This window comes from Pleurodeles waltl, chromosome 8 (assembly GCF_031143425.1).
Source record: "Pleurodeles waltl isolate 20211129_DDA chromosome 8, aPleWal1.hap1.20221129, whole genome shotgun sequence".
In the NCBI taxonomy this organism is placed as follows: domain Eukaryota; kingdom Metazoa; phylum Chordata; class Amphibia; order Caudata; family Salamandridae; genus Pleurodeles; species Pleurodeles waltl.
Window position 1 is genome coordinate 599961262 of NC_090447.1, and position 13983 is coordinate 599975244.

Here is a 13983-nt window from a genome sequence, read left to right on the forward strand (position 1 = left end):
TATGTTTTTATGATTCTTCTCGTATACAATTAAAAGTTATCAAACTAAGAAAATGAATCTGAAATGCAAACACACACAAGCTATGTTATAAGCATTTTACAACTAAGCCCAGACAGAACTCAAGATGAGAATGTATAGCGCGGTACCACTTACTGCTAGAACTAGAAAAACATCAGTGACAAACGTTTAGTACAACCTACAGCTCAGTCAAAAAGGTAGCAAGACATTCTGACGATCTAGAAAATTTGTTTGCAAATCTTTACCGAATCTCACATCAACAATGAATAAGGCCTCTCACAAACAACAACACAAATACCAGGACCATAATAAACAAACACTGGCAAAGCCAATAGGTCCTACCAGTCAATGGTGCTACCCATTTTTTGCAAATGCTGCTCCACATCAGCAAGAAGAATAATGCTTGTTTGCTGATGAAGAATGTAGATCGCTGGCTCTCTATATTCTGCACTAAAATTAAGTACACTGTGCATTAGAGTCCTGTGGATCCCCAACTGATTTTGCAGAGGCAAAAGTAGATAGGACGAATGCTCTATTTTGTCGCAGTATGGGTGAGCAGTTAGGCTTATCAGAGGGTAGAGCTAAACAGGCTGCAGGCTCTGGCTAGGAAACCAGTCAGGGACAACAAGCAGGTAGGTAGTAGACTTGGGGTGCTCAAGGAGGTAGGTTTACCTTGGTCCTCTTCTCCTGTGCCCAGGGGTGACGGATGCAGGGGTGTTTTAGGTGTCGAGGTTTCTCACGGGGAGCACTCGCGGTCAGGAGTCTGGCATATTGAGGCTGCAGGCATCGTCGGAAAGTCGGCAGGGGTGGACTTGAGCTCTTGGGAGCCAGAGGACATCGTTGGCACCAGTGACCTACCTCAGATGGGGTCAGGGGTGACCGGTGTAGTGGTTGCTGGAGGTGTTGGGCTTTCTCTCACCACAAGGCTGCTGGAGAGGGGCCTGCGTGCAGAGGCTGCAGGTGTCTCGGATGAGTCCAAGATGGGTGAGACCACAATGGACTCGGTCTCTGGGCAGCTGGGGACCCGCGTTGGCACCGTTTATGGCACCTCGGGTCGTGGATGTCGGATGCAGTGGTCACTTCAGGTGTCGGGTCTTTGGGGTCCCAGCAGCTGCAGAGTCTTTTCCTTGGAGTTTCTTTTTGCAGAGCAGGTCCGCTGCTCACAGGAGATTTGAGTCTTTTTTGCTGTCTGGGCAAGTTGGCTTCTTGGATCAAATGAGGTCAGCAGGCAGTCCAGGGTGGTCAGATACTTCTTCTTTTCCTCTTCTGTGGACGCAACTCTTCTTTGTCCTCATCTTCGTAGGGCATTAGGATCCGAGTTCTAGGGTTCGGGGGTGCCATCTAAATACTCAATTTAGGGGTATTACAGGGAGTGCCAGGTGGTAGCCAACGGGCTGCCCACATTTAGGGTGACTACACACTTCTTATGACCACTTCTGTTGGGAAGTGGGCATAACCCTAACCCTAGTGGCCTAATTTCTTCCAAGCAAGATGGAGGAATATGAGAAGTGGTGTGCACTTCAGCTCGTGCACCTTAGGGTGGGACTGGCATGAAGTGGGAATACCTCCTAATATGCCTAATTTTCCCACTGTGCTGCCGCCAAAAGTGTGGTCAGGACATCTCAGCCATTTGGAGAGACCTGGGTTGTATTACAAAGGCAGCAAGGCCTTCGAAGCTTCCCACCCTGGAATGTCCATCCTGCGTGGGTGAGGTGGTAACACCTCTGCCCAGGGCAGGCTTTTGTCTCAGGCCCTCAAGAGCCCGGACTCTCACGTTGGGGGGCCAGAAACATGTCTGTGGTGGCTGAACTGGTCAGGACCAGTCAGTCAGCACACTTGTAGCTGGTCTGTTTTCAGGGGGAACCTCTAGGAAGCCCGCTGAGTGCATTTATTAATAAATCCATCACTGGGGCCTTCAGGGTTTTTAATCCTGAAATGTTTGATACCAAACATCCCAGGATTCAGAGAAGTCATCATGTAGCTGGAGAACTTGTAATGACCATTGTCTAGCACATACATTTAAAATGGCTTCCCTGTTCACTTACTACATCTCTGAATCGACAGAGACATAGCAGGGGCATATCTGCTCATGCATATATGCCCTCACATGTGCCTTGATGCACCCTGCCTTAGGGGTGACTTACACCTGGCACATGCAGTGATAGGGGACCTGGAACACAGGGGTGTGTGACAGGTTGTGTTTTCAATTTAGCCTGCCCCAACACATGCAGTCTGCAATGGCAGCACTGTGTGGGTTTGGTAAAGGGCCCCTGGGGTTGGCACAACTGGTGATGAAGCACTCAGACCTTCCTTAGTACCCCAGGCCCCAGGGGTAGTATTTACTAGGGACTTAACTATTATAGCTAAAGAGTTTGCCAATTGTGTAAAACAACTGTGCAGTTTTGGGGAACGGGATCTGGCACTGGGGACCGGGCTAGCAGGGACGCAGTGCCCTAACAGTTTAAGCCACATCAGAAACCAGATAAATAGTGGGGGTTTACATTGCCAAAAAGAGTGTTTTTCTATACAGAACAACATTGAAAAAAACATAACAATGCTGCCATTGCAGAATGACATTTATGTGTGCATCACCACCTATGCATATGTATGTGTAATGATGGAGCTGCCTTTTTTCGTTAACATTCTCTGTGATGTAAGTAGAAAAAAATTAATAAAATAAAGAAAAATGAGTGGCCCAGTAGAAAATTGAAGCCTATGAAGCTCCGAAATATAAAAATTAAAATAAACAAAACAGTGAAAATAGGAAAAAAGCTTTACCAAAAGTAATTAACTTGTTTTTCGGATACAGACTTCTGACCACTGATTTCTCACCATATGAATAGATACCAAAGCAGTACCTCCCAGGTTGTGGGCCTATGAACTGTCTCAAAACAAAAAGTCCTGCAGGACGGAACGGTCTAATGCGCATTTCCACAGACCTGGATGTCCAGACATTATTGCTTTGTGAACGTATGAAGAGACACCCATGAAGTAGCTGCTGGCAAACGACCAGGACAAGCACTCCACATGCAGATCTTAATGCAGAGCACAATATGGGGAGAGATGCTTTTCTTCTGTACTACCCTGCCTTTCTTTGTCTCCGAAAACCTAATAAAGAGCTAATCATCCAATCTGTGTTCTCTGGTATGACTGTTGTAAAAGCTGAGCTCCCTTTTAGGATCTAAACAATATATAATCTCTTTTCCTCTTTATAGGGGTGAGGTGGAGCAAAGAAAGTTGAGAGGGCAATAGTTTGCCTGACATAAAAAAGAGTTACTATTTTTGGAAAAAAGGAGGCACTTGTTCCAAGAACCAGCTGGTAGAAATTGGCATAAGGATGGTTAGGAGGAGTGCCTGTAGTTTCTTTACACTCCGTGCCGAGATAATTGCCGCCAGAAAGACTGGTTTGAGGGTAAGCACCCCAAGAGGACAGCTGTGCATAAGTTCGAATGGAGAACACATAAGAAAAGTCAAAAACAAATTTAAGTCTCACTGGGGCATAGCAAAAGGAGAAGGAGGAAACAGATGATGTAGCTCTTTGAGAAAACACATCACAACTGTTTGCTGGACCAGCTATGTTGTTTAAAATACTGTAGAAAGGCAGAAACTGCCGAAAGGTACCCTTCAACAGTGCCCAAAGCACAGACCTACTGGGCAAGGGACAACACAAACAGTAAAACCTCTGACAATTTGGCATGAAGTGGGTCAACTTGATTGGTGGTGCACCAGGCCACAAACGTATCCCAACGACAGGCGTATAGGACTTGGTGGATGGACGCCTGGCTGCCAAAATAACATCCACAACCCCAGGAGGGAGGTCAAAAACACTTAACTGTTGCTGCTCAATCTCTAAATATGGAGGTGGAGGGTGTGCAGGTTTGGTGCCAAGACTTTACCCTCCTGCTATGATAGGAGATACTCCTGTCTCCTGAAGGCGCAGCATGATCGGAGGATGGATGCCCATGTCCAGGAGTTTGGGAGACCTTAGCATCTTTGCCCAATTCTGAGCCACTAGCTTGACTTGGTCCCAGTCCTTCCTAAAGATCTTCAGAACCTGGGGCAGGAGAGGTAGCTGCAAGAAGGAGTACGGAAGTCCAGAGTTCCATTCTAAGCAGAATGCATCCCTGAGCAACAGCCGCTTTGGAAACATCAACATGTACAAGTACTGACATTATACGTTCTCAACATTGGTGAAGAGATCGACCCAAGGTTTTTCCCAATCATGGAAGAGGCCTTGTGCCCCTTCCGATCGTAACTGCCATTTGAGATCTGCAAGACATTGATGGCTGAGTTTGTCTGCCCTGGCATTCAAAGATCCCACCAAATGCTACACCACCAGGGAACTTTCGAGGCGTTGAGAACCATAGAGCTTCCTGGGACAGGGTACACAACCTCACTCTGTCCTTTTTGTTGCAGTACCACATGGCAGTGGTGACGTCTGTGTAACCATGAACCATCCTTCAATGATGGGTGGTAGAAAGGCTTTCAACGACAAGTGGATGGCTTGCAGATTAATGTGGCGTTGAGCTTCCATAGGCGACTAGAGGCCTCTGACCTCCACCTCTCCCAGGTTGCCATCCCAACTAGAAGCAATGTATCAGTAACCACTGTCAGCTCTAGGGGCGGTTAGGGAGAGGGGCCTGCCACTGACTAAAATGCAGTCCAGCAGCCTCCAGTGCAGGGCTTTTGCAGTCTCTTCCAAAATCTGGATGTGGTCGGAGAGAGCTCCCTGATTCTGTGCCCAACGGAACTTGAAATCCCTGGCATCCTTGACTTGCAGGAAGCCACCCACTCTAGCAGCCCCAGAGTCACTCTTACTGAAAACCCGGAGAGAGACTGAAACATTTGATCATAGCCTGAATGTCCTGGACTCTCCACTCGATAGGTGTGAAACTGCACTGTGTTCAGAATGGCTCAGATGAAGAGGAGTATTTGTGAAGGAGTTGGGTGTAACTTTTGCACATTGATAGTGAACCCCAAGGATGTTAGGAGGTTCACTGTAGTCTGGATGTAGGTGGCAACTACCTGGTATGAGCCCACCTTCAATAGCCAGTCATCAAGGATGGGGAAATAAGAGACCACTGAAGATATGTGCAACTACTGCCATAACTTTAGTGAACAGCTGAGGGGTATTAGTGACGCCAAAGGGGAGCACAGCAAACTGGAAATGCTCCTGCCCCACTATGGACTGCAGATAGCTCCATCCACTGGTCCTAGGTGATAGCTTGCCACTCTGAAAAAGTACCTGATCTTATCGCAGAAAGGGTGGCTGTGTGTCACTAAGGACATACTTAAGAGGTTTGGATATGGCGGAAACTGGAGAGGTAACTGACTGGGCTGCTTCTGTCCCTGGTGTCCCCACTGTCTGTGTGCACTACACCACAGCCAGGAAACAGCTGCAGCTGTTGGTAATGATGAAAACCCTACCAGAGCCACGGAGGGGGTAAAACTGCTGGTGTGGCTGGTGAGAGGTGGGGTGACAGGCCAAGGGGCACACACCGTGGCCCAGCTCTCTTAAAATCATTCAAGGGCAGATTCTGCCTTGCCCACAATAAGACAGAAACCATCAAACGTCATGTCCATTAAACCCAAAAAACTGTGGGTTGCATCCATGCATGTCAGCTGAGGGCCAGTTTGGTGCCAGCAGCTGTGCCAATGAAATCAGTTGTATCAAGCCCACAACGGATCGTAAATTTCACTGTGTCATGGCCAACTTAGAAGGCCTGAGAAAGGTTGACCGGGGCTTCCTCCCGCAAATCGGTAAAACCTGGGTCATTGAGTCACACAAGGTGTGGGTACAAGGACAGGAAGGCAGCTGGCGTTTACCGACCTCGGGACGAGACTAGTGGATGAGAACACTTGTTTTCCAAAGGTCTCACCCCATCTGGACTATTAGTTGGAGGGAAGAGAGTGGAACGCATTTGGGTTCACCTTACTAGAAAAAACCTGAACCACCAAGCTCTCAGGCAAGTGAGGGTAGGTCAGGAAGCAGGATCTTCCAGTGCAAGACAGTGTCTACAGGCAATCTGGCAGTTGACTGGAGGCTCCTAACAGGGCTTAGCCCAGGTCGCCAAGAAGCTATCAGTGACAGCCTCATTAAAGGGAAGCAGTGGCTTAGAAATGGACTGTCCCTGCTCGAGGACCTTAGTAAGCCTTGTCTCTTGAGGGGGAAGCTGAAGATCTAATCTCAGCACCCCACCACATGATCATAGCATATGATGCACTCCCTTCCCTGGAGGGTCCTGAAAGCAAAACCAAGTCAGCGTCTGGTCAAGTGTCCAATCCACGTGCATCCTGGAGATCTTCATGCCAATTGTCTTCATGGCAGGCCTGGGCAAATTCATGTCATTATCTGAAATGGTACCAAAAGAGTCATGCATAATTGAGGATCTGCGGTGAAGCAAAGGCACTCTGTACGTATCACAATAAATGCCCCTGTAAGAAGCCATAAGTGGCGTTGAGGATGGAGCAGTGCCTGCTTCGGCATCAGACAGCACTAAGAGTTGTAATACAAACGGAGAGTATAGGGAGTTTGGAACACAGCAATTAATAGGAATCAACCCATACTAACTCCCTACATATAAAGCCAATAAACACAAAAAGGCTATGGGGTTCACTAGTGATAAGGAGCTGTGCCCACGGGAGATTATCCAGGGGCTCCTAGACCTCAATGGGTGTAAAAATGGAGCGTGAGTGCTGTGAGGTGGTGATGGGTAGGGGGAGGGGGTATTTCCTTTACGGACTAGGTGGTCTCACACACTATATAGTGTCATGCTTCATCATTTGACCACCTAGCCCCACCCAGGTAGGACAGTGCCACCTGGGCGGACTCAACCTCACCGTGAAAGGAACGGGAGGGAGTGCATAAATTATTATTCATCTGGAGTAAGTGGGATCCAGCTAAGCTAGGGGAAGCTATAAAAACACCTAGGCAGTTACCGGTGTGCAATCTACACTTTTAATAGTGTTGTCTACTGGTGTATTAAAAACAAGGGTGGGACACCAGGGTGAGAGTAAGGACTCACTGGTTCACCTATCTAAAAATTGGCCGACATGTTTCTGCCCTCTACAATGAGCCAAGGAAGGTCTGGGGGCATTCTTCAGGGCCTAGGATCCCTCAACGTTGTGCAATGTAAAGACAAATATCCAACACTCAATAAAAGAGTGGGAAAGGAAATATAATAATAAATGAAAGGGCATACCTGTGGCGAGGAACGACCTAGCGGAGGCCCCACATCTAAAGGCTACTGGCCCCAGATTCCAGACGGGGAGTGTCCCCTTATAGTCACACTTACGTCAAAGGAGGCGCTCGCTATGCGCCTAGTCCGACCCCTCGCTGGACCGCTTTTGTGTTTATTAGCACTAAGGGTTGGCAATCTCCCTCATGTGGTGTCATGGATCCAGCTCCGGTGTTGGCAGTGGCATCAGACAGCACTAGGGTTGGCTATCTTTCACCTCTGGTGTCAAAGATCCAGCTCCGGCATTGGTGGTGGATCCTGGGGAACAGGTCCTGAAGGCCCAAATGGTGCAGAGGGAGGTCACGCCAGTGGAAGCTCCGACGGGAGGCCTCTCTGCTCCTTGGGGCCAATGGGCGCACCAGCGGGACTCCGGGTTGTGCCAAAAATGCACATCACATTATAAAACGCCTGTATTGTAGTGCTGAGTAGCTGTGGGCCCTGGAGACCCTACATGAGGTGGCCTCAAGAACTGGCTCTGCAGAATGACTTCAGGAGCGGATCCGAGGCACTATGATTATCTCGCGCCCCTTGAGGAGACTGAGAATGGTGGGACGGGGACAGGTCCCGCCTTAACTTCTTTCACCTCTTCTTGGACTTACCCGAAACCTTGAACCTCGCAGACCACCTGTCTCAAAGAGACCAGAGCTAGGTCCAGATCCACATCTGTTAGCACGAAAAGAAAGGAACTGAGGGCAGCACATATGGGAGGCACCTATACAGGCCGGTGTAGGTCACTTTTAATGTGGAATGATAGCGACTTGGAACCGCTGGTGCCACTTACCAGCACGCAGGGGTAGTGCTGACTATTTTCAAGATCTAGTCTGACACCTGGGGGGATACTGAAAAGGGGAGGAATCCCCTATTAAAAGTCTGTATCAGAAGTCAATGCTGGAGTGGCAGGGAGGAGGGGAGCAGCAGGGCAGCAACAGAGGAATTTGGAATGGGGGATTTAAAAATAAAATTGAAAAAAAGGCAGGAAGGAATGGTGGGATGGAAAGTTGGGTGGGTACAGAGAGGAACAGCAGTGAAAGCATGGAGGAGAGCGTATTTGAGAGGTGAAGCAGCACACAAGCGAGAGAGAAAGAGAACATATGCAATCACATGAAATGCTGAAATAAAAAGAAAAAAAAGAAGAGTTAAATGAATATAAGCAGTAGAAGAATGAAAATCATCAAACTAAAGGCAAATAAGCTATGTTCCAGGAGAGGGACAAACACAAGAAAAGGAAGTAAAGCCATTAATTAAGAATCAAGCAAATAAGAGTGACAGGGAAGCAAACCAACCAACTGACCCAAAACTCACTATAAGTACTGATTTAGTGGTATTGTCCACAATAGGTTATTGACAATAAGCAGTTAATATCGGTCTTTAGTCAAAAAAAGGTACAAATGAGACATGGGGTCAGCTGAAAAGAATCGGTTAAACCTTGAATGCCAGGAACACAAATCAAGTGCGGACAAGGACATTTTTTGTTGTAGAAGATGCAAGAGGAACTACTGGTAAGCTGTTCAAAAGGCGTCCATTACCAAAAACAGTGACAATACCCCAAATGGCAAACGGATTAACTTTATCCGTTTCAAACAAATGTATGAACAATTCACAAGAATGTTGGAGACATTACTCATAATTTACCCTGCTATTGGTGGCTATGAGATGTGGACTTGTGCTGCCTTAGTGCAGTTTGAAAAATGATCTCTCATTTTAAAGTGTATTTATTTTGCCATTTAAAAATATACTGACTTAATTGGGAACATAAGCTTAAGCTATTTTAGCATTGTAAAAACACAAAGTCAAATTGTTTTGCAATCTGTGGTATGTTTGTTAACAGGTTCCTATCAGGGTGTGTTATTCAATTCAAATATCAACTACCCATGAACTGTACTTGGACAATGTTCATAATAGTTTATGTGAAATTCCCCAGAAGGTTTGAGGGTGAATGTCATATGACCATTGGGGTGGATACTACAGAATGTGTTTTCAAACAATATAAAATATATTTGGATCAGTTCCAGATAGGGACACTTTCTCCTTTCAAATGAAGACTTCAGGCAATTCCCTTATTGGAACTTTAGTTTTCCCTTACATTTTATGTGCTCAGCTTCCTAGAACTTACAAGGACACCACAGTAGAATAGCCACTTGAGCAGAAATGAGGTAGTCAACTCCAGCATAGGTGGCAAGGATACTGTCTGATATTGATTTGGCTGAGGATAGGATGATGAAACTGTTGGCCTAAGACCAGTGCTGCCATAAGAAAGTTTGGAGGCGAAGATTTGGCAGTCTGAGGCCTGTGTATGGATGTCTGCCCTGTGGCCTACTAACATTAGGACTATGCTGCTGCAGCACCTCCCATATATTGGCTGTTTCCATTTTTTTTATAACTCAGTTTACTTTTTTTCAAGTATAAGTAACAACAAATCAAGGAGGCCGGGTCAACATGATGGTTGACCAGACGTGCTTTTTTATAACATTGTTCGGCCCAAGGAAAAATCTTGTAGTTATACGCCTTCTGAACTGCCACTGGCCAGTAAAACTCAAGCAAACCTGAGCCCATCAGGTAAGAGACAGTTTCAATAAAAAGCCAATAACAAAAAAGGCCAGTCCGTGATCTTTTGATGGGGCACACCTGACTTATGAGTCGAGCAAGCTGTAAAGATGGGGACCCTCGTATGATAGAGCCTGTTGCGGGGAGTGGCTCCTATCCTAGGTCTCTGCCTCGATGCTGGTGATGCAAGTACGACAGGGGCTACTTTAACAGTGTTGGTGGGGGGTGCGGTGGTGCTTAGGGGCTGAGCAAGAAGACCAGCTATGACTGACCTATCGCTGCAGGATAGTGATGGAACATAATGAGGGGTGGATGCAGCAAGAAGAGTGCTCCATGGCGCCAAACTGTTAGGCAGCAATGCGGGGGGAAAAGAACAATGAGAAAGAAAAACGATAAGGTCTTGTAATATTGAAACAGAGCTGCCACAAGAAATATAGAAAGACAGCTTTATTTATTACAGCCGCACAATGGCTCGGCATCTCACCAATGAACGTTTACGGCAGGTGAGAGAGCTGCAGAATGTTTCAAAGCTTTATGGAGTGAACCACTTCAGAATACAGGGGTGGGAGCGGGTGAACACAAGGAAGAGGGGAACAGAAAAAGGTAGCTGGCAGAAAAGGAATAACAAATGAGCGATCACAATACTCCAGAGTGACATAAGTAAATGTAAATGCAACACATCTCCTTCCCTAAGGAAAACTAAGTTTAAATGTCATCAGGAACTTTCCAGGACGGAATCCTGGTTTTATCTGACTTCTCAAACATTCATCAACTAAGGCAAAATCATAAGAATGTCCAACAAATTCAGTAGCAATAGCAGATTCTTTGGAAGTAGATTCACTTGTGGAATCAGCATGTTGAAAACATGTCTATTAAAAGAAAACATTCCATGTAAAAAATATTCTTGAGAAACTTTTGAATCTCTACCTCCATGTATTACAGTGAAATGTAAAGAGGAATCATCAGTACATTTAGAAACTTGTTTCAAACTTCAACAGTTGCTGTACTGGGTGATAATACTGTGTTTGTTTACTTTCATAACTCTAGTGGTCTGTAAAATGTGCTTTAGCCCTTTTCAACGTGGCCTTGCTTACGAATTCTAATCAAATCATCCCTTAAATATTCATGTTAGAGACTGTGTGGAGCTGGTCATATCTGTTTTTGTCTTTGTCTTGACATAAACATACTCTCTTGCAACCTGGAGGATCTAGATCTGTTAATTTTGGAGAAGGGAAAATAAGCTCTGAGCCACCATGGAGAAATGAAAGAAGTGGGTTCCCTCCCTTTAAGCAAGAAAAAAGAGAATGTACCTGTGAGGGAATTGGGTGAAATTTGATATGCCCATAACATTTTCTTAATGAAAATATTGAAAGGAATCTTTCCAATGAGGGCTAGAACTATACTAACTTTGCAGTAACAGTTTGCCATTCTATCTGTGCATTGCACTGAGGATTGTATAATGTTGTCTGAATAAGTTGGATATCATCCATGGCGAAGAGATTACTCATTTCTGTGGACACAAATTTTACACCACTGTCAGTTATGAGGCACTTACAAAAACCCTCACAACTAAAAACATCAATAAGAAAATCTAGAACTACATAGGTAGTGACCTTACCGGCAAGGATCACTTCTAGACATTTTGAGCGACAGTCTACAGGAACAATGACATATTGCATATTGTTGGGAAGATTTTTAAATGGCCCTGCTCTATAGAGATCTAATTTTTGCCAAGGACTAGAGGGCCAAGGAACACAGTGCATGGGTGAGGTCTGAGTTTTCCACATTTTGTCAGAGGCAGAACAAACTTTACATCTTCTAATCCATATTTTAGCTTCAACATCCATGCCTGGACAGCAAAAGCAATTTCTAAGTAGATTCCTAAGATATGACATATCGACGTGCTCCTGATGGCATATGTCAATATACTTCTCTCTCATATCTAGAGGTGAAATGTATTTATCATTGTTAAATATCAAATCTCCTACAACACCGAGTTCGGACACAACTTGAAACAAGCATTTGCAAAGCAATGTATCTTGCATTTGTGAGAGTTAGAACTATTGGTGTAATAAATGACAATGTCTTTTACCTATGTGTTTTAGTTTGGAGTGGAGCTGATGTACATGGTGCGGTTTGGAATTATGTGGCTTGGACTGAAATTGTTAGTTGTGGAATTGTGTGGTGTGGGGTGGATTTGTGTAGTGGAATTATGTGGCATGGTGGATAGACAGGGGTGAGAGTTGCAAAGAATAGACAGGAAGACAGAGAGGTAGTTTGTCACTAAGAAAAAAGACTTCACAAGAAAAATAAAAATAAAATGTCATCCTCTGTGAACACGAGAATTTGCTCAAAGCATGTTACATCTCCACTCTGAAAATAGCTTACAGCTACACTTTACAAATAGGAAGAGCCCACTTAAACACAGCAACATTATTTCTACATTCAGGTACAAAATGGAACTTGGTTGAATAACCTATCCAGTGGATTAATAATGGATAACATTCTTCAAATAGTCTCCAAAGACGACATTTTACACCATGGTGCTTGCTGATTCTATGTATCATAATTTTTATAAACTGTTAGAGGTTTGCTTTATCATCACACTTATTGGCAATTATTTTCTTAACCTCAAGAGGATAAAAGGCTAAGCTGGCCCCTTTGGGACTCTCACCTGTAGCCTAGGGGTGTTGCATAACTCTGCAGAAGGTGAACGTGAATGCTACCTGTCAGGTTCCCACCATTGCGAAGGGAGGCTTATGTGTAAATAAATCAAAAAAATAAAACATTCTTTTATTTCTACCCTGAGCACGTATAGCTGAAATTCTAAGCACCAAAAAGTCAGAATCGCACACCTTAAGCGTTACAGAGACCAGCAGTGAATGAAGAAATACAAGGACAGCTCTTCATGCCCCCTTTTCACGTTGCACCTATTTGTAACTTTAGGCACAGGCAGGTGAAGTGATCTGCACAGAATTTAATATGTTTGATCAAGTGTTCAAACTTGGACCAAAACCCACTCACTACCTGTTGCCAGCACGAAGAGCAAAAGAAAAGAGGCAAACAGAATTGTAAGGGAGGTCGCCATCCAGTACCCAATAGCCCATGGCCCAGCCAAAAAGAGAATCAGATAATAGAAGGAATATGGCAGGCCCCGGCTTCACACATTATAACCAGGGCCACTTGAATTATGCAGCAGGGGAGGGCCAAATTATGTGGCAGGGTTGAGTTAGGTATGCAGCAAGAAAAGGCAAGTTATGCGGTGCATCGTTGCACATTGTTTTATAGTATTATTTCATTATTTTGTTTGTCATTTTTACACTTGTTACCACTGTCTAGGCATTGGTTGCACCTCACTGGTACTAATTTGGACTGACAAGAAAAAGCAATTCATGTGGCAATCTGCCGAACATTGTGTGTTTGTATAACTGCATTATTTTGGAACCTGGGTAAAGATTTCATCTCAGTAGTACCACTTTGGCACACAAAAAGAGAAGTAAGCAAGATAAGGGTGGCCAGTCAACCTTTGAAAGGGACCTTCCTCTGTGCAGCATCACAAATCAATGCGTTTTAGTAACTTTTAATCCATTTGAGCCAGAAATGTTTTTTTAGATGAAATCTGCTAGTTATTCAGCAGATGATAAATTATGTGGCAAATCCAGAAAAAAACCATAGTTATGCAGAACCCCTGTGGCTGCACAAATGCATAATTCCAGTGACACCTGTGTTATAGTACACTCAATCACCCTTCCCCCACTCACCGCACTCTCCTTTCACTGTCTCGTTGACTGTCGCTCCAAAAAGAGAGAGATGCCCCTCACACCACCTATCCACCAAGGGGACAGGACACCAAATCACAATGATATAGAAATAATACCCCTTGGAGGGAAATGTTATACTCACAACATGCTGTTGTCCTCTCAAACATACATCCTCTCACATGAGCCGTCGTAATAAAGGAATGTATGATAAAATACTTGTTAATAATTTAATAACAATTACCCCCACACACATACTGTATTAAAATCAATGTATACAGTATTATTAACTGCACCACACTGGTCCTCAAAAAGAATGTATTTTTGTTCAAGAACGATCTTTATTTACAATTGAAGGGAACCAGTACGGGTGCTACCTGCGCACCTCGTCTAGCTTGCCTGTATGTAGGGAATTTTGAGACTAG

The 13983-nt window shown here is 44.9% G+C and overlaps 1 protein-coding gene across 5 annotated transcripts in view; it reads right to left on the reverse strand.

Moving 5' to 3' along the window:
- The window catches only part of TMCO3 (transmembrane and coiled-coil domains 3), a 612636-nt gene that overhangs the window by 19462 nt on the left and 579191 nt on the right, over positions 1 to 13983 (reverse strand). The gene's annotated exons all lie outside the window — the stretch shown is intronic.